General features: G+C 41.6%; 1 protein-coding gene across 9 annotated transcripts in view; it reads left to right on the top strand.

Annotated features, from left to right (window-relative positions):
* LPAR1 (lysophosphatidic acid receptor 1) overlaps nt 1-25,780 on the top strand; it is a 400,858-nt gene that overhangs the window by 212,643 nt on the left and 162,435 nt on the right. For 3 of the 9 annotated variants that reach the window (XM_079927183.1, XM_079927182.1, XM_079927185.1), the window contains 2 exons: nt 15,928-16,040; nt 19,014-19,217. The gene's annotated coding sequence lies outside the window, so the exon portion shown is untranslated. The other 6 variants (XM_079927188.1, XM_079927187.1, XM_079927184.1 and 3 more) reach the window with 6 other exon arrangements.

The raw sequence follows: 25,780 nt of genomic DNA, 5'->3' as shown, positions 1-25,780 counted from the left end.
TACATTAGATTATTTCAAAAATATTGTTCATCTAACACAACTATTTCTCCAGTTTATCATTTAAAAAGTGTTGTTTGTTTTTATTTAGAGGCGTTGTAAATTGCTATAAAATTCCCTTATTGAGTAAACTGAGTGAACTGCCGTCTCAGGACTGTTGCATTTACCTTCCCTTTTACCTGGGAGGCTTACCTCCCCCCCTTCCTCCCCCCCTTATCTGCTTTCCTCAGATCTCTGTTTAGTGCCATCTTTACAAAAGGTCTTTCCTGACCATTGGATCTGAAGTAAGTGCTCCCCTAATTACTTTGCATTCACTTTTCTCTAATCCTCTTCGTAGCACTTACTGCTGCCCGACACATTACCTGCCTTTTGGTTGATTTTCTGTCTCCTCCCATTGGAATGTAAGCTCCTTGAGGGATAGCTATATTTTGTTCACTGTTGTGTCTCCACGGTCTAAAATGGGACTTTTCTGCATTTACTAAGATGTATTTTGTTTTCTCCTTTGACCTCATTTTGGGATGACTTATGAATGAAATTACAAGTCACTTTTAAATTCCTAGAAATAAGTTTATGTGGTTATTTTGAACTTTTATAATACTGCCATCTATTTTAAAATGTTGCTTCTGGAATACTTTTATCTATAGTTGTTAGTCAACTTGATTTGTACTTCCTCTTACTATCTCAAAATCTTCTTGTGCTTCCAACAATTTTTGCTCTACATAGTTGATGTGATATTGTTAGACACGCCAAGTTTCGTTACTACAACTTTTTGAAAAATTATACCATCGGTTCTTCTCAACTGTCCATTTTTATCTCGTTTCATTTTTTTCATTGACTATTACTTATTCTGATCTTAATAATGCCAGTCTTGAGTTTTTAGACTAGCATTTGCCTAGTATTTTCCTATTCTGCTTATTTTCAAACTTATATTTTCTTTCAGGTCTGCTTCTTTTATTTATTTTAAATTTATTTATCTTATTTATTCTTTTTTTTTTTTTTGGCTGCATTGGGTCTTTGTTGCCTCACGTGGGCTTTCTCTAGTTGAGGCGAGTGGGGGCTACTCTTCATTGTGGTGTGAGTTTCTCATTGCGGTGGCTTCTCTTGTTGCAGTTGTGGAGCATGGGCTCTAGGCCCGTGGGCTTCGGTAGTTGTGGCACGCAGGCTCAGTAGTTGTGGCTTGCGGGCTTTAGAGTGCAGGCTCAGTAGTTGTGGTGCACGGGCTTAGTTGCTCCATGGCATGTGATATCTTCCCGGCCCAGGGCTCAAACCCATCTCCCCTGCACTGGCAGGTGGATTCTTAACCACTGAGCCACCAGGGAAGCCCTAGGTCTGCTTCTTTTAAACAGCAGATAATCGTTATTTTATTCAAACACTGAACCTTTAAAAAAAACTTTTAAAACTTTTTTTCATCAATACCTGTACCCACATGTGTTCTTTGGTTATTTAGAAACAATTCTCAGATATCATATTTTATATTTAACACTTCAATATATATCTCTAAAAAGAAAATAACTTTAAAAACATAACCACAATACTATTATCACACCTAAACATTAATAATAGTTTCTTAATATCATCGAACACCCAGTCACAATCCAAATTTCCCAATTGTCTCAGTTTTTCAAAACAAAATGTATTTGTTTGGATCAGGATCCAACAAATGTCCATACATTGCTATTGGTCAATATGTCTCTTAAGCTCTGTTTAATCTGAAGTTCCACTTGTGCCTCTGTATTTTTTCCTTACTTCTCTACCCTTTGTCAAATCTCTCACGTAAAACTGTCCCAAGTTGAGCTGTCAGGAGAGAGCCGTTGGATGGGACTACTGTATATAAAATAGGTAAGCAACAAGGATATACTGTATCACACAGGGAATTACTATCTTATACTATCTTATACTTACTTACTATCTTATACTAACCTATAATGGAGTATAATCTGCAAAAATACTGAATCGCTATGCTGTGCACCTAAAACTAACATAATATTGTAACTCAACTATACTTCAATTTAAAAAAAGAAAAAGAAAGAAAGAGAGAGCCCCTGGACTTGACAATGAACAGTATTCTTCACTGCTACCCTCCCACTTATTTTACATTTCTCAGGATTCATCAGTATGCTGGACCGAGTCTGGTGCAGGTCATTTTCCCTGCTGCTTCTGCTATGTCTGTAGCTTCACAGTGGTTTCACTAGACAATATGTACAATCAGTGAGAATCATATACAGTCATTTATGTGAACTCTCTGAAAATCCTCACCTTCCTCCTTTCTCCTGGTATAGACTGGGGCTGGGGAAAATGGTGCTATTAGTGGCTAGGGACTGCTGTGTCATCTCTCATTACACCATGTAAGTCTGTTCCTACTTGTTAGTGTTTCTCTTTAGAATGCACACACTTGGAATCTCCTTATTTTCAGCCACCAGCCTTAGTAACCCGTTTTTGTAAAACTGGAAAAGTTTTCTTCAACACCCTATTAGATACGTATAACGTTTGATTTTCCATATCTCTCTTTTACGTTCTTTATCTTCTCTATTAAAAATTCCACTTCTTTGCTTTTTACTGGGTATTGATAATGATAGCTAACATTTGTTAAGTATTTTATGTATCAGACATTTAGATTTTGCATAAATTAATCATTTAATCCTTATGGCACTCCAGTGAAGGAGGCACTATTTGGCTCAATGTTATAGATGAGGACTTGAAACCTACAATCAATACTTAGAAAAGGTAACTAAAGTAGCACAAGATGAAATACCTGAAAAGGAGTGGAGCTACAATTTGAGTACAGGTCGTCTAACTACAAAGTCTAGGATCCCACCACAACACTATACTGTGGTTACGCTCTGTTCTAGGAGAAGTCTAGCAGTGGATCTAACCCATTAATTTGATTTCCATAAATGTCCGTTCTGCCACTTGTCAGTTTTGCTTTTAGTTGTTTAGTTATTTATTTACTTGCAATCATATTTTTAAATCTATAAGAATTCATTCTTGCTTTCAATGACTACTTTCTAATACCATCTAATGGAAACCCGTTTTAATTTTATCTATGCATTATCCTTTAAATCTCATGGGGAGTATCAGCTACAATTCTTCTGAAGTTCTATTTCGTTTTGCCCCATGACTACTGTTAATGAAGGTCATTTTCTCTGACTCTTCAGAAGAGAACCTGTCTTCTGGTGGCAGATTCTCTTCTTTCATCTAGTTATTTTTTGCTGTCCACTCACGTATGAGTGAAGGGTTAGAACAATCAGCACCAGTGGCCATCGTGGATTTCCTTAGCAATCTTGCTGGACTGTGTTGAGCATCCCTTGGTAGTGCTCTTCCCTTCCAGCCTTGTGGAGGGCAGGTAGGTGTAAGGATCTTGGATAAGCTGAGTCAGCTGGTCTGGGTCAGAAAACTTTCTTTTTTCCAGATGTGTCAGCTAGAAGCAGACCTGAGGAACAATCTCAGAACCACCCCTTTAGGGAGTTCTTGGGGGCCAAAGCCCTACTCAACTTCACTTATCTCATATGAAGTTCAGGTTGAATGATATGCCAGCGGTCTGTACATGGGCCACTCAGGGTGGCTTTCAACATCCTGTGGTTTGCTCTCTGGTGGCTGACCTGATCCTCAACCTGCCAGTCACACAGCCTTTGCTCATGGGATCCCAGGGACATTGATGGATGGTTCAAAATGTCGTTGCCAGTGGGAAGCAGGAGGGGTTACAATGACTAAGCATGAGTGAGGTTTTATTGATATACTGAGCTGTCCCCGCCACCTCCCATGTGGTTTTGTGGTGGAAACTTCCACTGAGTAGAATTTTTGACTTCACTCTACTTCAGAAGCCTGCTACAAAGAATTGTCCATTTTATTTATTTGTGCCATCCTCACCAAACGAAGTCTGGAGATAAACACCAGAATTGGCCACTGTCTACAACTTCATATTCATTTATATTCATTACTGTGGTGTAATGGTTCATCACAGTATCGATTAACCATTATACCACAGTGTTATACCAGTTTACTCAGGGAGGGGAGAGGGCATCTAACCCAAAGGTAACCAGTCCTACAAGAAAGCCTGGAACAAAACAGTTTTGTCCAAACAGGGACAAGCTGGGCCAGTCAGATTCTCACTCTCAAGAATTCAAACGAGGAAATACGGTGAGATTCAGGCACTGGCAGGAAGAACAGAAGACAAAAGGGTGTAGAGAGAGATCTTGAGGTACTTTAGGGACCAGGATCAAGTTAAAGTTATGAAGAAGCAGAAAACATTTCATTTACATCAAAGACGTACAGTCAAGGGTGATGAATTCAGTTGATAGTATGAGAAGCAAAAAGACACAGAAAGAATACAGATTGAGATAGCAATGGAGTCACACTAAAGGCATGCTTTACAGTGAGTATCTATCAACCTGCTTCTCTCAGAGATCCAGTTACAGTCTCCATGAGATCACACAGAGCAGCAGAGTGCCCCTGGACAATGTATGACAATTACATCCTTTGACTTTTGGGGGAAGATGATTCGGTTCTTAATAATCAGACCATGCACATTTCAGAAATTGAGAAAATAGAAAAGTGTCAGATATTTTATGGGAAAAAATTTCTCAACCTTCATTTTTTCCCCTCTACTTTATACAGTTAAAATTCCAATGAGAGAGAGAGCATTTTGTTCTGGAACATTCAGTGAGAGTCACTAGCAGAGTAGGTGAAGTCTTCCTGATGACTAAGAATGACACATACCCTTTACAAAATCCAAGCAGGCAAGTCTTTCAGAAATGGATCAAAATGAAGTTCTATATAATAGCTGAGGGGCTTCTCTCTTAACGTTTGAGCAGAGATGTTTTCTCAATATTGTTTGATAAAAGTTTCAGCATGGTTGTCAGAGGAGAAAGCAATAAGGTGATGGCTGCAATAGCCTATAGAACCTAAAGAGAGACAAAAAGACCCTGAGCAGATGAAGTGTAACTAAGGAGACATTGTGGAATGGAAACTATCTGTTATGAAAAAGTGGAGAAGGCTATGGTGAAAGATTCAGAAAATAGGAAAATTAGAATAGATGCTAAGGTGCTATAGGAAAAAAGAGCCCTAAAATACAGGGGCTTGACTAACATAGTAATGTATTTCTCGGTCAAGAAACAGTCTAGTGGTGAGTGGTCCAGATTGGTGGGAGAGCTTTCCAGTCTTCAGTTAATCATTCAGGAACATTGTTTCTTCCATCTTGCTGCTTCTGCAGTCCCTAGGGTGTTGTTCTCATTAATCATTTGAAATTAGATCAAGCTAGAAGGAGAAAGTACAGAGATGGAGGGCAGGCAATTTCCTTTTAAGCAAATGGTATAGAAGTCGCATACATTTCTTCCACTCACACTCTTCCACTTCCATTGGTGAGAACAAATCACCTATCACTGATCATAACTAGTTGCAAAGGAGGCTGGGTAGTGGAGGTGCTAGCTGAATGTCCATGTGCCAGGTAAAATTCCACTATTAAGGAAGAAGAAAAGAAAGGATTTCTGGTAACCACTAGCAGCATGCCACACCAAGATAATCCCTGCTAGGGATTAAATCTCTTGAAAAGTTTGGAAACCCAGGTCAATAATGTCTTTCTCTGAGAGCCCAAAGCCATCTGTGTGGGTTACGAGTCAAAAGGCAAGTCTGTGAAGTCTGGCACAACCGTGCAAATGGAGCCTTTTTGTTACCACCATAAAACTTCAACTATTGTTGAAATCGTTTTCTGTTTGCTTCATCCCCAAAGATTCTGTGTGAAAGTCCAGAATATTTCCTTTGCTTTTCTAAAAGGCACAATCTAGACCCTCTCTTTTAATGCCCTGGAAGATTAGCTCTGCTCGGGGATATCCTCAAATCTCAGCCTTTTGTTTTTCTCCAGAGCCTTCTTCAAGTGCTCCATTGTTTTTCCTCACAAAGGAACACAAGGCAAACTCTCTCCAAAGGGGCCAAGGACTCTTAGTTCTCTCCTTCTGTCAGGACTTCTTAGGTAGCTCAAAAAGCTTAAATAAATACTGGAATTTATTGGCTTATGTAACTTAAAAGCTCAAGGGACAGACTATAGGTACACCTTGATCTAGGGGTTCAAATTATGTCATCAGGATATTATCTCATTCCCTCTATGTCTCTCAATGCTACTTTTCTGAGTGTTGGTTTCCTCCTTTGGCAAGTTCTCATTCATGTTGGCCTCCAACATTTCAGGCTTTAAGTTTCATAGCTCTGATTGTAGCAGGAAAAGAGAATATACTCCTTTCTCCTCAGCTGAAGCAAAAGTACCCAAGATTGTACATCAGTGGCTCTGATAGGATCACTGGCTCATGTTTGAATTAATCAATGTGACTGTGGAATTGAATGCTTTGAATGGTCAGCACCACATCATAGGAGAAAGCTAAGTCAACACAAATCAGTAGAAAGAAATATCAGAGTGCTGTTAGCAGAAGGGAGCATGGATCCTGGGCAACAAAACAACAACAGATGTCCACTGCCCATTCATTTGCCTATGAAGTTGACAAATCCAAACTGGTCTTAGGATGACTCTTAAATACTTGCCTTTGAATAAAGATGCTCTAAAGCCCTTTAAACTACTTAGTTTCCCTGAGTCTTCTTCTTGCAGTCATACTCCAAGTGTTTGTCATTATCATGTCCTCATGGTCTTTAACCCTGAGGGCAGGCATATGCCTTCCTACAAGGACCTACTGATCATGAGTTACATCACAGTAATTGCCATTTTGCAATTATAATTTCTTAAGGTTTTCATTTTGCAGCCCACTTCCATTTTCTGTAACTTCATGCTGTACTTTATGTCTTTTTAAAAAAAATTTATTTATTTTTGGCTGTGTTGGGTCTTTGTTGCTGTGTGCGGGCTTTCTCTAGTTGCGGTGAGCGGGGGCTACTCTTTGTTGTGGTGTGTGGGCTTCTCATTGCAGTGGCTTCTCTTTGTTGCAGAGCATGGGCCCTAGGCGTGTGGGCTTCAGTAGTTGTGGCACACGGCTCAGTAGTTGTGGGTCACAGATTCTAGAGCGCAGGCTCAGTAGTTGTGGCACACGGGCTTAGTTGCTCCGCGGCATGTGGGATCTTCCTGGACCAGGGCTCAAACCCGTGTCCCCTGCACTGACAGGCGGATTCTTAACCGCTGCGCCACAGGGAAGTCCCTGTACTTTATTTCTAATGAAATGGATTACTTAAAAAAACTTCATGTCCCATTTAATATAATGAGGGACACCAAAACTAAAGCATCCATAGCAAGAGTAATTTGTAAAGGATTTCAGGAAAGAAAACCTCCTTTATTTCTTAAACAGAATAATAGATCTCTCCAAGATACAATGGAGACTGGTCCTACTGATAGTTGGTTATATACCCTGCCATAGTCTCTAAGGCTTGGAATAGATAAGACATTTGCCACAGTAATATCAAGATCTTGTTCATATTAATGAGGACTAACCAGGGAGCAGGGAATCCAGTTTTACCATTGTTCTCTTGGAACAAGCTAGATTCGTTGGGACTTAAACAATGCAGTGTAGGGTGAGGTAGTTAAGACCATAGACTCTGAGACATTTTCCCCAGGATTGAAATTCTACATCTACTACTCACTGCCTGTTTGACCTTAGGTAAGTTACTTGACTTCACTATTCCTTAGTTTCTTCAACTGCAAAGTAGAAATAATAATAGTATTGACCTCACAAAGTTGATGTGATGCTTCTATGAGTTAATATGTATAAAATGTTTAGAATAGTGTGAGAACTATGAAAATAAAGTAAGAGCCATATAAATGCATAGTAAGAACTTTATTAGCTATTATTAATTTTTCATGAATATTCATATATAAATATTTAAATAAACAAAGTGAGGGAAGTATTCAGTAGCAAGTTCCTTGAAGAAACAACTGAAGCACAAAACCCACATTTTCTTTTTATGAATCCCACTTAAATTATCCACATCTGAGGAAGAAAGTGGGAATGACATACTAATGGAAAAACAGGCTAACCTAGTTTCACATTTGAGAGGTGGAATAATTTATGGGAAGGCTCTCAAGGCTTCTAAATGCTGCAATCAAATCACTATATGGAGAAAACTACAAAATCAAATTCCAAACAATGAAAACATTAGTTTCTTAATGGAACAGTTCCAACCATCTGGCATTCATATGTTTGCAGGGAGGTTATTGTGCAGACATAAGGACCCAATCCCACCTCTAGGCAAGAAGCTTTCATGAAGGAAGTTTACCCTGGCCATTTGTGGCTGGTTAATATTACCAGAAGAGGTTTTATGGCGTTTTTTGTTTGTTTGTTTTTTTGTTTAAGTGTTCCACTGTTAATGTTTCAAATGCAAACTTTTTTTTCAAGAGAACACAGAAAGAAGGAACTTCAGATATATTTGTAGAGTGCAAAAGAGTGGGTAGGAGATTTCAGCATCTCAGAAATAAGCTTTTTCTTGAAGGCAATTTTTAAAAAGAGGTGCCCTGTTGCATAGGTTGGATTCAGTCTTGATGATAATCTATTATCTCTTCTAAACAGATTTAAATTAAATGCTAGATAATCTTCTCATCATACTTTAACAACCGATTTTGAATGAAACTTGGAACACAGAAAATAATGACATTTCATTTTTCTTTGAATGAACTGCCAATTTTGTTAGCATATTATCTTTTCTCTCTACTATGGAACTTGACCTACTGTTGAAGGTTCATTCATTCACTTAAGATTAATAATCCAACAAGTATTTACTAAGCCTCTACTAAGTGCTAGGTACTGCATGAGACATACCTATTCAATAGAGTATAAAAAGATGAGTTTTTAAGAAATGAAAACAGGTGTGTTATGAAAAGGGCAGTTTGATATAAAATGTTAACAGCATGAGAGATTTTTAAAAAGATAAAAGGAAGAACTGGAAAACAATTTAACATTCAATGTAAATAAAAGCCACATTGGAGTGATCAGAAAGAAAAATATGCTATGGATAATAGAATCAATCATGTGGGTTTCACACTTTATAAGGTCTCCTAGGATGCAGGGCAAAAGATTAAAAAAAGGGCAAAGAGATAAAAATGACGAGAGGAACTGAATGGAGAACAGAGAACAAAGAGCCAGTATATTGACAAGGCTGATCCTGAAGGAGACAGAACAAATGAAGCAAAGCCACAATGACATATATAGTAGAAGAAAACTTTCCTGAGCTTATTGTATAAATTTATAAAACGAATTATAAATTTTTATATAAAGACCTATTTCTGTAGATGTGTAGTTTCTAGGTTACTACATAATTTACTTTTTATTTTTTTGAAGAGAATAGAAAACATTCAAAGATACACAAAGACTAAATATATACTACCCATAAAGCCTTGTTGAGAAATGTAAACATTAGTCCAAGTGCCTGAGGTGTATACCAAGTTGAGAACATTTGAAAATTATTATTAAAATTTTTTATTAAAAAGAAAGAATAAAATAAATTCATTAAGCATTCAGCACCAGAAACTAAGGAGATTTACAAAATAAACCCAAGGAAGTCAGTAGGAAGGATTTAACTATGAACAAAACAACTAATGAGATACACAGCAGAAAATGAATAGCGTTGATAAATCCATCCTAGATCTGTTTCTTTTTTTCATAAAGGTCAAAAAAGAAATCCTTAGCAAAGCAAATCATTAAAACAAAGCAAAACAAAACAAAAAACATGTAACCTACAGTACTAGGTTAAACAGAGGGGTGAAGACCATAACAATTCCAGTTCAAGCAATTTGAAAATATCAACAAAAAGACTATTATATGACGATCATTGAAAGATAAATAGAAAGCTAAATAAGATAGAAACTGTGGAAGATACTTGTGCAGGTTTGGTTCTATGTAGATGCCGAGGCTGAGGTAAGAGAACAAAGAAAGGGTTTATCGGGGAGTAACATCTATGAAAAGAAAAGGTGGAGAAGAAGGATAGGACAGGGGGAGCTACCAGACCATGATACAGACCCAATAAAGTCTTCACTAGCCCAATACTGACCTTGGGAGCAAAGATGGTTCATTAGAGAAGTCCCTCATTAGACAGAAATGGCTAGGTCCTTGTACCCCCACCCCACCGCTCAGTCATTGGCCATGGTTGACCATGAGAAGAGTGTAATCTTGGCTATCACTTTGCTCATTCATTGGCTCAAGGGATGCCCTAAGAAGAATGTGGCGTCACCTTAAATTGCTGAAGCCGTGGACCATCTGCTAACCACACCCTTTGCAGCAGGTTTGTGAGTTCTTTCTTGGAATGGATTTGAATGGCACATATCCATGTCTGCTGAGCAGGCTCAGCCTTCCTGCTTGTGGAGATGATCAGGAATTCCACCTCTTCCCTCTCCTTTACCAGTTGGAAGAATTACGGAAGGGGGAGGATCGTGTGCATTCAAGTTCATCTCGGAATATATTACGATACTCAGTGTAATTTATCCTTGCCAAAACCTGTCCTTAATGGGTCAGATGCATGACCTGTTAGTCTAAATTTCTACAAGTCAGTTCAGATCTCTCTCTGGGAAAAAGTCCAGTTATTGTTATTGCTGTTTATCTTTTATCAACTTAAGGTCCCAGAAATGGCTTTTAGATAACTTTTCAGAGATATTTTTTTCTAGATATTTTCTCAGTAATTGGAGATTAATTAACCTCATCAGCAAATTCTGTCCAGGCTCAATTGCTATACTTCCTTCCTTCTGATCACTGTGCATCTTCCCAGGGGTTTTAGAGTATCCCGTGTTACTGTCTCAAACCCCCTATAGTCCCTCTGTACTCTGCAAATTAGCAGTGACTTCTGTGAGGTCACCTCTTGTCTGCAGAGCAATCCTCCGAAGGTTGTGGCCATATTTTATATCAAATTAGTTCCTGTTGTAGGGTTTGTGATCTTTGCATGGCACAGATACAAGGTGGCCAGGGGTCCTTAACAATCATGGATAAGAACTCCATATTTAGTGGGTGTTATAGGCTGAATTGTGTCTCCCCCAAACTCTTTTCGAAGAACTTAAACCTCAGCACCTCAGAATGTGACTGTATTTGGAGTCAGGGCCTTTAAAGGGGTGATTGAGGTAAAATGAGGTCATAGGGGTGGACCCTAGTCCAACAGGACTATCCTCATAAGAACAGATTAGGGCACAGACGAACACAGACTGAGGGGAGGCCAAGTAAAGACATCTGGAGAAAACCACCATCTGCAGGAGTAGGACAGAAGCCTCAGAAGAAAGAACCCTTGATCTTGGACTTCTAGCCTCTAGATCAGTGGGAAAATGAATTTCTGTTTTTTGAACCACCCAGTTATTGGCAGCCCTGCCAAACTAATACAGTGGGTATCAATGTCAACCAATAAACTTAGATATTCAAGAAGGATTTTTCTATATTTCAGATTAAATTCTTTTCTGGATCTCCCATTCCTCATGGTTGGTGGGAAAACATGAGCTCAGTTCTTTTGCAGTTTTCTTCTTTTCTTGGGGAATTATAGTTACACACCCCTATCTAGGTCAGTTACTCTTCCCGAGTTTTATATAATGGCAACGTGTTGGAGGGGCTTCTCCAGCATCGGTCTGCAGAGGTTGCCTCTGAGACTTCCTTTGTTCAAGTCCACTGCTGATATGTTACCTGTGAGACATGACCATCTGTGACCAAGCTATGCCATGTTCCATCTACCTAAACACATCTTGCAGTCTTTTCTTCTAAGGCAGCTTGCTTTCTCTCCAGCAGGATTGCTGGGAAGCAGGACAGAGGTGCCCTCTGTTCTTGGGATACACAGTCTTTTCTCTGTTGCTCTCACATTCCAAGTATACTTTTTTTCCTTCAGGTCTATGCATACTGTGTATGCCTGTAAATCCCCTTCTCCTAAGAGCTTAGGTTTTCTCTAAAGAGTTTTGGCTCTTCTGTTTTCTGTTTTGTCATATACTTTCCAGAGCAATGAGCACAGAACATACGGCTATTCAACAATGAGAGAAGGAAAGTAGAAATACAGGGAGAAGAAAACATGGGAAAAAAGTCTCAAAATATAGTTTGGTCATGTAATTATTATATCCCACTAAAGCCAGAAGACACATACTATTGATTATATAAATATATTTTATGGTTATATAGAATTAGAATCCTAGCCATGGAAAGTCACAGGCTTTTTACATAGGAATAATCTACTGACTTGCTTATTATTAAAAAAACAGTTTTTATTGAAGTATGGTTGATTTACAATGTTGTGTTAGATTCTGGTGTACAGCAAAGTGATCCAGTTATGCATGTATATATATTCTTTTTCATTATAGGTTATTATAAGATATTGAATATAGCTCCCTGTGCTATGCAATAGGAACTTGTTGTTTATCCTGACTTGCTTATTATAGTTAATTTTTCTTAGGACATGTGTAGAGTGTATCTTGGTTTTATACAGGAGTACAGTCATTCTCTGCTCTTAAGGGTTGTAGTGTTTAATATGTTCAGTCACAACAGCAGCCTTCAGAGGATGTGATGGCTGAATATTATTCCATAATAGTTTGTCTTAGAAATATCATTGTATGGATAGATCCAGATAATGACACTTGTGTTTTGAAATATACTATTCAGGTGTAATTTACAAATAATAAGTTACACCAATCTTAAATGTTCAGTTCACTGAGTTTGGACACATACATACACCCATGTTACCACAACACAAAGCAAGATATAGGATGGTTCCCTTACCCCGGGAAGTTCCCTTGTGTGCCTTTTCTGTCAGTCCCCATTCCCTATGCAATCATTGTTCTAACGTCATAGATAAGTGTTGCCTGTTCTGGAACGTCACAGAAATGAAATCATATAGTATGCACTGTTTTGGATCTAATTCTGCTCAGCATATTTTTGAGGTTCATCCGTACTGCTGTGTATATCAGGAGTTTGTCCCCGGTATTGCTGACCAGTCTTCCATTCACGTCATTATTTTTTTTTAACCTGTGGAATTTACTCTGCTTCTGGCAGAGTAAATGTTGTCAGAGAAATGAGGGGGGATTGGCAGAGGCATTCAGTGCACTGTGACCAGTAGAGTTTGTGCAAAGGTGTAACACGCCCACTTCTGGCGAATGCCCACTCTAGAGGGCAGGTCATCAGAATCTCTACTTTTCTCAGATCAATCCACAATCTAGGCTATAGGATGTCATTGAACCCCTGAGATTACAGTCAAAGTGTGTATGAATATATATATATTAGTTAAGCCAAGGTAACTGAGAGATTCCCCAAGTTTAGTGGCTCAAAGAACAAAAAATTTCTTTTTCACATAAATGTCCAGAGAGATGTTCACATCAGTAGAGAGGCTGTCCTTCATGTGGACAGGAGCGTCCTTCAAGCGTCAGGAGTCATGGCTGCCTGTCATCTTCCCTCCGTGGCTTCCAAGGTTGGTGTGGGTATTGCCATCCCATCAACAGAAGGGACAAAGAACCTGAGGGAGCACACCTGAGAGGAGTTTTTGGTAGTCCTACAATCAGCAGAAGTCACTTATGCTCAAGTTATCCTGGAGACAACTCAGTTACGTGGCCTCGATTAATCTCAGGAGAGGCTGGGAAATCTAATCTAGCTGGTGCCCCAAAAGGAGAGAATGGATATTGCAGTTGCTTCTGCTACAATATGTATACCTACGTTTACCTGTAAAGCAGTCTCATAGCTTTGATTCAGTTCTGAAGGGGGTCCACATCCAAAAATGTTTCAGAGCCTTCTGTTAAGGGACCACTACCCCACTGCTTCTTCCACCTTGCTCTAGGAGGTATAATAGGTATCAAGTCAAAACAACAGAAATGACATAAGATACACATGACTTGGGAAAACCCCTGTCCCACTTTTGCCCAGAGTGGCACAATACTGCGCATATTCCCTGGAACACTCATTGCAGGTCTTGAGGCAGACATCACATCAACTACTAGAACTCACAAGAATCCAGCATGTTAGAGTCGGCCGTATTTTATTTGAAAGAAAAGAGCAGACTCTTTTATGGTTTGTACTTTTTGCACCGTTTGTAAGAAATTCTTCTCTACCCTGAAAAGATGAAGATATTCTAAAAATCTGGAAGTTTTACTTTAGGTCTTCACATCATTAGGAACTTATGTTTGTTTATAGTGTGAGGTAGGTATCCCATGTTGTTTCGGAAATATATTTAGAGAATGCTAAAGAGAACTACAGAGAACATCTTCGATGTACTATTTTACGTGGGCTTATCTCATTTATGTGTGCTTCTGTTTCTGAACCTGCCATTCTCTTTCATGAGATTATTTACCAGTCTCTGCACCAATCCTACATTGTTTCAGTTGGTGAAGCTTTAGAATATTTTGATACCTGGAGCGACAATTTTCCCTCCTTATGCTTCTTCAGAATTGTCTTAGTTATTCTTGGCCTCTTCCACTCCCACATGACTCGTAGAATCACTTTGTTAAGGTCTATGAAAAACCCTATTCCAATTTGGAGTAGATTGCACTCTGTTTATGGAGTCCTCTCGTCCATGAACATGATATTATCTATCGATTTATTGAGGCCTCTTCATGTACTTCAATAAATTTTTATAATTTTCTACATATAGTAAATACAGATACTATACCTTTCTTTTAATTTTTATTCAAGGTATAATAAAAATTTGTTGCTACATAAGTGAGACCTTCAAACATTTATTATTTATAATGGGCTGTGGCTTCATTGTACATTGATCTTTTATTCAACAATGTTGCTAAACTCTCTTCTTTGTTCTACTATTTTATTAGATTTGCCTGAATTTTCTCAGAAGACAATTATATCATCTACAAATCACTTTTTTCTTCTTTTCCACACCTTATATCTTCCAATTTCTGTGTGTGTGTGTGCGTGTGTTATTATCTTGGCAAGGTGCTTTATTACAATGTGGAATAGAAATGGTAAAGTGATCCTCGTTTTCTTTCTTACTTTAAAAGGAAAATGTTTAATGAATTAACATTAAGAATAATGCCTCTAGAATTAGGTTGTTGGTAGCAACTCTATCATGTTCAGGAAATTCCTCCCTTTTCTAGTTTGTTGAGATTAAGAAAAATGAGTGGCAAATTTCTTTACATTTTCTAATATGAAGCCATTCTTACATTATGGTATCAGCCTGATGTGCTTGTGATGTATTTTTTAAAAACACATTGCTGAACTTGGTTTGATTATATGTAAGAATAAAATTTTTTATTCCTTTTGAGATTGGTCTAGAATTTTCCTTTCTATTTTGTTTTTGTTTTGTTTTTTTTGCGGTACGTGGGCCTCTCACCGTTGTGGCCTCTCCCGTTGCGGAGCACATGCTCCGGACGCGCAGGCTCAGCGGCCATGGCTCACGGGCCCAGCCGCTCCGCGGCATGTGGGATCTTCCCGGACCGGGGCACAAACCCGTGTCCCCTGCATCGGCAGGCGGACTCCCAACCACTGCGCCACCAGTGAAGCCCTTCCTTTCTATTTTAATGTCTGATCTTGGCATCAAGATTTTATTAGCTCATAAAATAATTGGGGTGCTTTCCTTCTTTTTCTCTGAAATCATTTGAATAGAGATTACCTATGAAGATTTGGTAAATCTTTGCCACCAAATTTTTGACCCTTTTTGTAGGTAGATTTAGAAATATGAATTTAATTTATTCAATAGTTACAAATATATTCATGTTTTTAATTTGTTTGACTCAATAAAGTTTTGTAATTTGCATCTTATTAAAAAGTATCTATTTCAGCTAAGTTTTAAAAATGTTCACAACATTCTGTTAGTATTAGAAAAAAAGTCTCGAAACTATAGTTATAGTTTCATTCACAATCTTGTTTCTTTTCTCTCTTTCCTCACTATCAGTCTTACTAGAAATTTACCAATTTTATTATTGTTTTAAGAACTTTTTGTTTTGTGACCCTTTCTATGAGTTTTTGGATATTTAGGTCTATTTTTAGCTCTAAAATTATACATGTAACACACATATACGGTTTTTTCTTCATTTTCTTCCCCCCTCCCCTTCTGTTTTAGATCAAAGGCTTTTTATTTGGGTGAGGGAAACTACAGGAAAAGGATTTGCTCACCCTTGATCTACTTCAGACACTACCCAGATTATTCATGCAGAAATAGGTGATAAGAAAAAGGTGAGCAAACAGTGCATTTAGGGCTTTCATTTCATTGTAGTCTGGTCCTCATACAGGGCTGCTGCACACACAATCCCATCTTCTACTCTCTGTTCCTAGAGTCTCTTTATGTCACTTCTACCCTGAAGAGTGTTATTTTATTTTATGCTATTTTAGTTTTACTACATTGGGCTGACCTCACCCACCTCTGCCGCTGGCCTTTTAAAATAGACACGTTTCCTAAGGAGAATGATTTCTTTCCAGTCAAGGGGAAAAACAGCAGCGAGGCATAAATACCCCCATTTTAACAAGGAAGAAACCTCTGCCTGAGAGGCACCTGAAAAATTTTCCCAAGCAGGCTGAATTCTCTCAGGGTATTGTTTCACCGGAATACATTCTCTGCATCAGTCTCTACATTAACAGACTGGAGGGAAAGTTTCCAACAGATCTTTTTGCTGATAGGTTTGATTACTCTCTAGTAGAAAATTTCAAAGGCTTTTTGCCAGACGGAAGGGAATGTGGGAAGGCAGAGGGAACTGGCATGACCAGCAAACCCTTCTGAACAAATAACAGAGCCAAAAGTAGTGACAGCCAATGTTTCAATCCTAAATGCTCTGCAGATTATAGTCCTTGGACCACTAGATAACAGCAATAATCTGACAAAGTCTACAGTTATCAAGATATTAATGTAAACTGTACTTGAAATACTCCTCATTCAAATTCTCTTCATTTTGCTGAAAATATTTTTTCTCACGTTTGACAGCACCAGCTATCTTTGGGCCTCTGGCTCTGGTGAAGTCATTTGAAGAAACAGATCTAGAGAAACATTGCTTGGCAGAGGATAAGAGAGAAAGGTTAGGACAGAAAGCATTAAGATGACTATCCAAGAAATGGAATCAGTTTGATTGGCAGGAGGGCCACAGACAGATAAAAACATTAAAGAAAGTATATCAAGGTATCTTTCTGCATCTCTATTGAAATAACATCACCTACTGTTGGGTTTGAAGAAGCCTGCTCAAATATATTATCTTACCTTGTTAAAGGCAACCTGGAACCTGATAAAATAGACTTTATTAGTATTATTATCCCATTTTACAGATGAGAAAACTGGCTCGTTTGGAACACAATACTAGTTTTGATGGATTAATCTCTGTGCTGAACTGGATTCTGTATTGGATTTCATTTTCTCTCTCCTTTTACACTGGGCATACAACCTACAGTTGATTTTAAAGTTATTAAAGAAAAACTGGGTGAAGAGCAGTCTCATTCAGACAGGTCCGCATGTGTCAGGGAGACAGGTCTGTCCAGGCTGACCTTGTACTTTGCTCTCCAGTTCATTCTAGGCCATGGTAGGACAAATAAAGAGGAAAGAAAGTTTTTTTAAAGCCAATAACTTGGAACTCTTGAATACACGTCTTGCGTGGACAGAACTCCTCATTTGATGTTAGAAAGGATCACAGAGTAGTTAAGGCAGTTACTATATAGTCAAAGCAGAAGCCACCATATTCCTTAATATGGCAAGAGGTAAAATCAATATCCTGGGAAAAGATTCAAGCTGAGTGGTAGGCAAGAAACTCATTTGCACTTTATCTTTGATTTATGAGGAAGGGTGAAAGATTGAAATAATTAATTTGTAAATTAATTATTTGATACTATTTATTGCTATAGTTAATATAATAATTTAATTATTTTAAATAAAATTTTAAAAGATTCTTTTTACTAGATATAGAAGTTTTGGTATTGAGAAACCCGACAGTAAATACAAAGAGCGTGTAGTAGAAAGAAGACAGGAAAATGAGCTAAGTGATTTTTCTGAGGTGGGTAGAGCTATGGTGCAAAACAAAAGTCCCTTTCAGTATAGTCTTTCTTTTCTTACCAATATGTGCTTTTTATTATATTTAGATTATATAGTGGACATTTTCCTATTTGTCCTGGTATCTTTCCTTAGAGTTTAAGATCAGCTCTCATTATTTTTGCGATAAGAGTTTTTATATGCATTTCTACATGCTGTAAATGAACATATTAGCACCGTGCATGTATTAAAATTTCTATTTTTTCACATTTTAATGGATTATTATAAAAGAAATGATAAATTGGTAGGAAAGGAGAGGACGCAGAGTTCTTTAAGGCTGATTTTTTAACAAAGGGGATTTGCTACATTGTTTGAAAAAGGAAACAGCTTGAGAGTAATGGATGAGCAGTCAGGGTTTAGCTTTGAGCGCCCTTTGAAAACCGCAAGACGAACTCAATCAAGGTTCGAAGCAGTCACTTAAGGGCGACGGTCACGTTCTCTTCCAGGCAGACCTCACTGTAAGCTTGAGACGTTTCCATCCCCACCAAGAATTCTTCCCCTGCCCGCCCTGTGCGGTTTCCGGTGACCTCCCATTTCTGCGAAGCCCAAGGTTACCGAGTGGCTGCCCCCAACGCAGCCCTCCCTCCTGGTTCTGCGTTTCTTTCTTATATGTACTTGTATCAGTCCTGCCGAGTTCCCTGACATGCTGCTGTCGTAGACCCCACGTGCCGTTTAGAGTTTGCCCAGTTTTTACTCGTAAGCTGCTACTTTTGTTGTGTCGCGCCTTTAGCAGTGGAGCTAGAGGCAGAGAATTGCCAACACTCCAGGAAGCCAAGGGTGGGAGGTGGGTAGGGGGTGGCGCGGCTGGAGAGCCCCCGGTGGACCGGGTGTTGTTCCAGAACCTGGGCGAATCTCTGTGCCCGCCACTTTCCCGAGAACCATCCCCAGGCCTTAGTCCTGCGCCGCTCCCAACCACACCTCCAGGTGTGTATTCCCCGCCCTTAATTACTCTTCTAAAATTGATAGTTTGCACTTGCAAAGTTACACTGGGAAAGCGGAAGAGAAATTTATAATCATGGATATGGAGAACTAGGGGAGCACAGTCACACTTGCTTTGGTCTGCAGACCCAGGCAATCGAAAACTCAGAAATGGAAACGTGTGCACCTTTCCGGCAGCAAAATTGACTCTGCGTTCTTTGCAGCCTCGACTTGAAGGCTGCACTGGGAGAAACTCTGTGCCTCCGGGAAAGTTTGGAAACGGAACTACGAGAGAGGCCAGACATCGGGGATTTTGCGGGCCCTGCGATGTCTTCCAGAGCTTTTCAAGTGGGGAGAGAAGAGCGACGAAATGAAAATGCAACGTGTAGGAGAGGCCGCCCGAGTCCCGCAAGTTGCCGGTCGCAGAGGTGAGCACGGGAGCGGGTGGGGATGGAGATCCGGAGCTGGAGGCCGTGGGTCTCCAGACGCGGGTGGGTCCCCAGACGCGGGTGGGTCCGATCCGGGTGGGGGGCGGTGGGAAGATGATGAATGGGAGGCTTGGGCTACCCTCCGCCCCCGCCCCTGCAGGCGGGGCGGGGAGTCCGGCAACTGGATGGGGGAGGAGGAGCACAGAGGGTAGGGGCTCTGGGGGCGTCGCGCCAGGTAAGGGAATGAGCCAGGGGGAGGGAGTCGGGGGTGTGGGAGTTGCTGACTTGTGCTACGTGGAGCCTGCAGAAAAGAAAGAAGGCGGAGGAAGAAGGGGGCAGGCGTCCGCCCTGCTCCCGCGGCCCTCCCTCGGCGCCCCCCTCCCCCGCCGCCCTGCCAGCGCGCCAAAGCCGGAGCAGTCGGGGCCGAGCGGCGGCTGACGCTCCCGGAGCCGCGACGCCCCTGTCCCCCAGCGGAGCCTGCCGGGATCTCGGGCGGCCTGGGCCCCGGCGCCGCCGAGCCCTCCCCGGCCTCCCGGCCGCGCGCGCGGGACCCCGGCGGGGTGGGCGCAGGGGGCGGCCCCGCTCCGGGCGACGGCCGAGGGGCGGGCGGAGGGCCGGGCTCGGCGGGCCGCGGGGCGGGGGCTGCGGGGATTGACCGCGCAGCCTGAAGCCAGCCCGGGGGCAGCGGGAGCCGGACGCGCGGCGGCGACGGGCGCAGGTAAAGGGACTGGCGCGGCGCGGGGTGGCGCGAGGGGACGGTGCCTTCTGAGCGCGGAGCCAGCTTTCGCCGGGTCCCTTCCGCCGCCAAACGGCGCGCTGGGATCGCGCTGTCCTGCGGCAGACGGGCTTTGTGGCTGTGTGTGTGTGTGTGTCTGTGTGTGTGTACGCGCGCGCCTGTGCCGGGTGTGGGTGGGTGTGCATGCTCGCGGGCCGACCTGCAGGAGGCGAGGCGCTCTTGGCCTCCCCAGCCAACCAGTTGATCGAGCCCCGGGAGGGAAGTGGCCGCAGCCGCCCGGGCCGCCGCCCCTCCCGTCTCCCAACCGGGTCAGCGCTCCCCGGGGCCCACGCTGTGCCCCGTGCCAGCGGCCGGGACCCGCCCAAGTGACACGTAGGTGGTCTCCGGTTACCTGGGTCTGGGTGGGGGCCCGAGCTGGCAGGCGGGAGGCGCTCAACATTACCCCCAAGCCGCGTCCCGGTGGACGTGGACCGCCGGGGGTCCCCGCGACCCGCAGCGCCGAGCTTCCCCACCACTTGCTTCTCACCGGCCACGCAGCGGTCTCTCCCCGCCTGAGGACTTTAAACTTAAGTTTCTGTCCGGACGTCTAACAGACACGTTTATCAAGTAACTGGGGACTCTAAAGCAAGGGAGGGACCTGGCTTTGAGTTGGTGGTTTTGAAATAGACGGGCTCGTTGTGTGTGTGTGCGCGCGCGCGTGTGCGCAGGACTAGTTTGTTGTGAATGGATTTATCATTTATTCTTGTTTTTCTTTGCTGCCATTTGGACTTTGATGTGTAAGAATGACGGTATCCAGGACTTGTTGCTGCCTTCAGTCCGGGGCCTGAGATTGCTGCTTTCTGCTGCTACTTCTCTTTTTTTTGTTGTTGAAATCTATGGAGGTTTCCTAAATGGGGGTTTCCAGTGAGCGCTGGCTTGTTAAAGTTTCTCTATGAACGCGTTGTTTCCCATTGGAATAGATACATATTTACAAACATGAATCTTGAAAACAGGTGACTGCAGTTATGAGAGCAAAATCCTCTATTCCTTCGGGCTTTAACAGTCCGTGATTTTCACCTATTTGCATTAAGTGTCGTTTGCCCAGCCTAAACATAACTGTGAAGCAGGAGGTCTGTTATTCAAAGCTTGCAATTCGGGTTAGAGGGAGACCGTGCTGGTTTAAAACTAAGTTCTTTTTCCTAAGAAACTATTTCCTTGTCAAAGAAGAGTAGTAAGCCCCAAGGAAAAAGGGTGTGTACTGAAATTTGGACCGAATTAAATTGCATTAACACACACATGCATAATGTCATCCATTTGTTTCTGCCCTTGATTCTCCAATTCTGGGGAGGCCGGAGCATATTTGCCCCAAAAGCAAAATTGTGAATAACGATCAGCATTATTAAGGCTGCATTTTTCTTGATACCATTTAATTTGAGGATAAAGAAGCCAAGTAGCCAGAGAAAGAGGTAGTGTGTGGCGGGAAGGCCGGGCTGAGGAGCCAGGCAGGAGGACTGGGTTATCATAATCTGATCCCACAGACACACCACGTCCCCTAGTGGTGCGACTTTAGCCGGTTAGGTCAGCTGGTCCTCCTTCTTGGTGTACTCATCTGGAAAATGGAGGGGTTTGATCATCTCTGCTGTTCCTTCCAGCTCCCCCCACAACACTACAAACTGGAGGGTGGTTATCCCATGTTAGAACAGTAGGGCGAGAGTAGAGGGAAGTGTCAACTGTTAGTCTGGGAGGTAAGGGGGAGGGCAGGAAGGCCAAGAGGGTTGAGGAAAAGCAGCAGTGGGAGATGCCTGGAGGGGGAAGAACCTGGAGCTGGGAGTCGGTTCTCCCCTGTTTTTTCTTTCCTCCTGCACAAGGACATCAATAATACCACCCTACCCCACCCCAGTCAGTCTTCCACTACCCATATTGTTTAAAGTGGGTGAGCTACTTAACGTTAGAATTGACTTGGAGTCTGTAGTCTGACCTGGCCAACTTCTCATTTGCATCGTTGTCTCTCAAGAGATGAGCTGCTGCTCAGTGCTGAGCGCACTCAGTGGATCTCAGAAATCTCTGCGAGTGATGGGAAAAGTTACCAGACGTGGGAATGTAAGTGGCAGCCCTTTCAACACCTGAGTTTGAAACGTCTGTTTTTATTTGAAGCTAATCTTTTCTGAAAAGTAATTTGATTTAAAAGAAGATTCTACCACAGACTTCTCAAGGTTTTACTGAATCTGTTCTGACTGTTAGACCTACTGGAAAATTCAAAGCAAGTAAAACTCTCACTTGCTAAGTCTTTTTGATACATAGTGACAGTCAGTCTGAGGTTCATGATTTTTAGGCAGGAGAATCTTATTTCAAATGCTTAGTAAGGAAAGTTGCAACCTGAGTGGAATAGACTGTATCATTTTCACTGGGACGCTCAAAGGGTCCAAATAACAAGACCTGAGATTTAGTTTGAGGTCACGATTTTAATATCTGTGCTTGATGTGTGGCCTGTCTCCCTTTTCTTTAATTTTTTTTTTTTGGTACCTATATGCATACACACTTGAGGAACATGGTGTATTTTAAAAGTGAAGTGTGATGTAATAAAACTTGGTTTAAAATTTGAAAGCTTGCTCTGGCCTTGCTAACTCAGCATCTTATTTGGTTTCTAATGTTTACATACCACGCTATGTTCCAAATCCCTGTAGTGTTATTTAGCTATCTCATGGAGAGCTATCATGGATGCCTTAGAAAGTTGGGAGAAAAGGAGGAAATTTTAATCGGATAAGCAGTTACTGCATTCCTTCGACGGTGGCAGATACAAGGATGAGAGAAAGGAGGCTCTAGAAAGAGCTGCAGTACAGAGGGAAAAGATGCAGCTAACTTCAATATATAGCAGCTGGGTTGCATAACTAGGCGGCAGCTGTAGAATCTAAGAAACTTGGCATGCCAGGCAATGGAAAATTAAATTCTGTCTCTGGGGCAGACTTCACAAAAGGGACTTGAAGGATGAAAATGATGTGTCTCTTAAAAGATGAATGGTGGGGAGTGAACTATGTAGTTGGAGTCTGGAGTAATGGAGGCTGGAAAGATACAAGGCGATAAATTGTGGGGACCTTGGCTGTTATTTTAAGGAATTGTACTACCTAGGGACAGGGAGGGGGAAGTACAGTTTAACCCCACAACGCAGGAAGGCACTGAGTCACAAGTACTGGGCATAGAGAGGACTGAAATGATTGAGAGGTGCCTGGGCCCTGATTCCATCACATACCCTCGTAACTCATGCCGAGTGAGTTTCAGGGCGCTGCTGCCAGCTTATCCAGATTATAGAAAGGTTACAGAATAAAGAATATGCAGTTTCTTCGCCCGTATTGCCCCCAAATTGATAGTGGCCTTTTGAGAAATATAATTTAGTGAAAATTAATGATGTTATTGTGTTACATCTGGACCTTGCGAGGCCCTTGAAGCATGTGGGTTAAAATTGCTCCCCAGGCTCAGAGCTGACCAAGAAAGCATTCTGTTTTGTTTTTGTTTAGGGAAGGGCCTGCTAGTTAATGCTAATTGAAACGTGAATCTCATGGCAACCGACATTCTTGACTGTGTGTATGTTATACATAGTATTTCACAGCGGTTGAATATTTGCAGCACAGAAGAGAATTATTATTAGTTTAGAAATGGGGTTAACGCCCTTGTAAAAGGTAAGGGGGTGATGTTGGGGAGAAGGGAGAAGCACCCTTGGTGTTGCAGTGAGGGCTGACACACCACGAAGATCCTTTATTAAGTTTAACCTCCAATAGAAGTAGCTCGCCCAGTGCAGTAGATGAATGCTTCTCTGGGAACCTCCTTTCTGGTCATCTGCCTCTTTTGTTGTTGTTGTTGTTCTTTCCCCTAACTGTCCAGAGTGAAGGTGTATAGCTCATTATCTCTCAGACAGGAAGAATCTCTGTGGGCTCCATTTGGGAGAGACTTCCAGCAACTCTGGAGGTTTCCTCTCACACCGCAATACCTCTGTGTCAAAGGTGGGAGTGGGTGGCCTTTCAGCTGCATGTCAAAGGTGCAGCTGATTTGAGTAAGTCTTCTAATTGCCTTCGAATCTGGAGGTGCTGGGCTAATAAGGAGACAGATGATGAAAGGAGATTAGGTCAGCTGCTTTTTACTGTCTTCTGAATACAATTTGAATGATCCTCCCAGCAGTTTGTTTTATCTTCTGCAAGGGAACTTGGGTTTGGCACGTTTAATCAATTAATTAAATTAGTTAAGTTGAAGTAACTCAAAGTTTTTTTGGTTTTTTTAGGAGGGGGGAGGGAGAGTGCTGGTTTTGGTGATTTTATTTAAATTCCCTGGCTTTTTTTTTTCCAGCAGGTTGGTATGATTTCAGAGTAATATTGTTGTTACTATTATTGACCTGGGGGTGTGGGGCAAAGAAAATTGTCTCAATCCTTGGACGTTGGCTCCTGTCATCTGATCAGTACTGTAGAAACTTCAACTTTGAAGCTCATGTAACATTCAAATTTCTTTCAGAAATGAGAGGACTGTTTTACTACATGTGTGGATTTAGGCTATAATTTATTTGATTTTTGTGGTACTGTTTTTAAAAAAAGTGGTGTAAGGACAGGGCAGACTCTTAACTTTAGTCCAGTGCTAAAACAAATAACGTGTAAGCCTGAATGAGGTAGATCAGGTTGTGTTTGTTTTATTTAATATGGAGATAAAGGAAAGGGATTTCAGAACCAGCCTCTTTCTCTGAAAGAGAGAAAGTTGGACTAATAAAACCTGGTTATGGATCTCTTTGGGGTGGGATTTCCAAGGTTGAAACTGTTGTTAAAGGAGCTCTTGTTCATTATGGCCATTGTGTGTGCCTTGGCTTCTTAAGGTTTAGTATTCACTGTACAGAGAGGGCTACTGTGAACCATTCCTTTTTAGCAAGTTTTCTTTTTTCCCATTTTCTTAAATCTCAGAACAATAGACTGGATTCGATTTCATGTAAGTCTGCTATACTCAACTTTCTTCCTCTATGTTTAAGCGGTTCTTCTTGACCAATCCCCAAGCTGCCTTCATTCTGAAACTTGGCCCTAACAGAAGGATACTCCTGGCTCTTTGGAAGGAGCAATGATTTGGTGGCAGAGGAAACAAGTTCTGTTCTACCCCTAGCAGCACTGAACTGACCGTCTGCTATAACCCAAGCATTGTGCTAGGTGCTAGATGGAGGCAGGGAGGGGGGATGAATAAGGCAGGATTCCTACCCTCCAGCAGGAGCTGAGCTTACAGACATATTAACAAATGATGATTGCAATTCAGTGTGACAGGGCGATAAGCTCAGAGCACTGTGGGAGCACCAAGCAGGGGCACCTGACCCTCAGGGGCATGGGGTGGGGGTGGGGGTGAGGGTGAGGGAAGGCTCCTAGGAGATTAACATCTGGGAGGGACCTAGGAGATAAAACAAGAAACGCAGAAGAGAAAAAGGTAATCAAGATAGAGGGAATCAAGGGGCTTTTAATTTCCAGTGTTGTTATTGCTGAATGAGTCGAAGTTCCATTCTTTTTTTTTCTTTTCTTTTTTTTTTTTGCGGTATGCGGGCCTCTCACTCTTGTGGCCTCTCCCGTTGCGGAGCACATGAACCCGTGTCCCCTGCATCGGCAGGCGGACTCTCAACCACTGCGCCACCAGGGAAGCCCAATTCTTTTTATATCTATAAAATAAGAATAGGCACTGATATTATCTGGTTGCTAATTCTAGTTTTCGTTTACTTGTTCCTTAATCTTTAATTTGTTCATTTATTCCAGATGCAGTAGATATTTGTTGCACACCTACAAGGTACTGGGGAACAGTAGGAAACAAGACACAGAAGGTCCCCTCTCTCGAGGAGCTTGCA

Source organism: Stenella coeruleoalba (assembly GCF_951394435.1).
Source record: "Stenella coeruleoalba genome assembly, chromosome: 7".
Lineage (NCBI taxonomy): Eukaryota > Metazoa > Chordata > Mammalia > Artiodactyla > Delphinidae > Stenella > Stenella coeruleoalba.
This window is presented reverse-complemented; position numbering and strand designations above follow the sequence as displayed.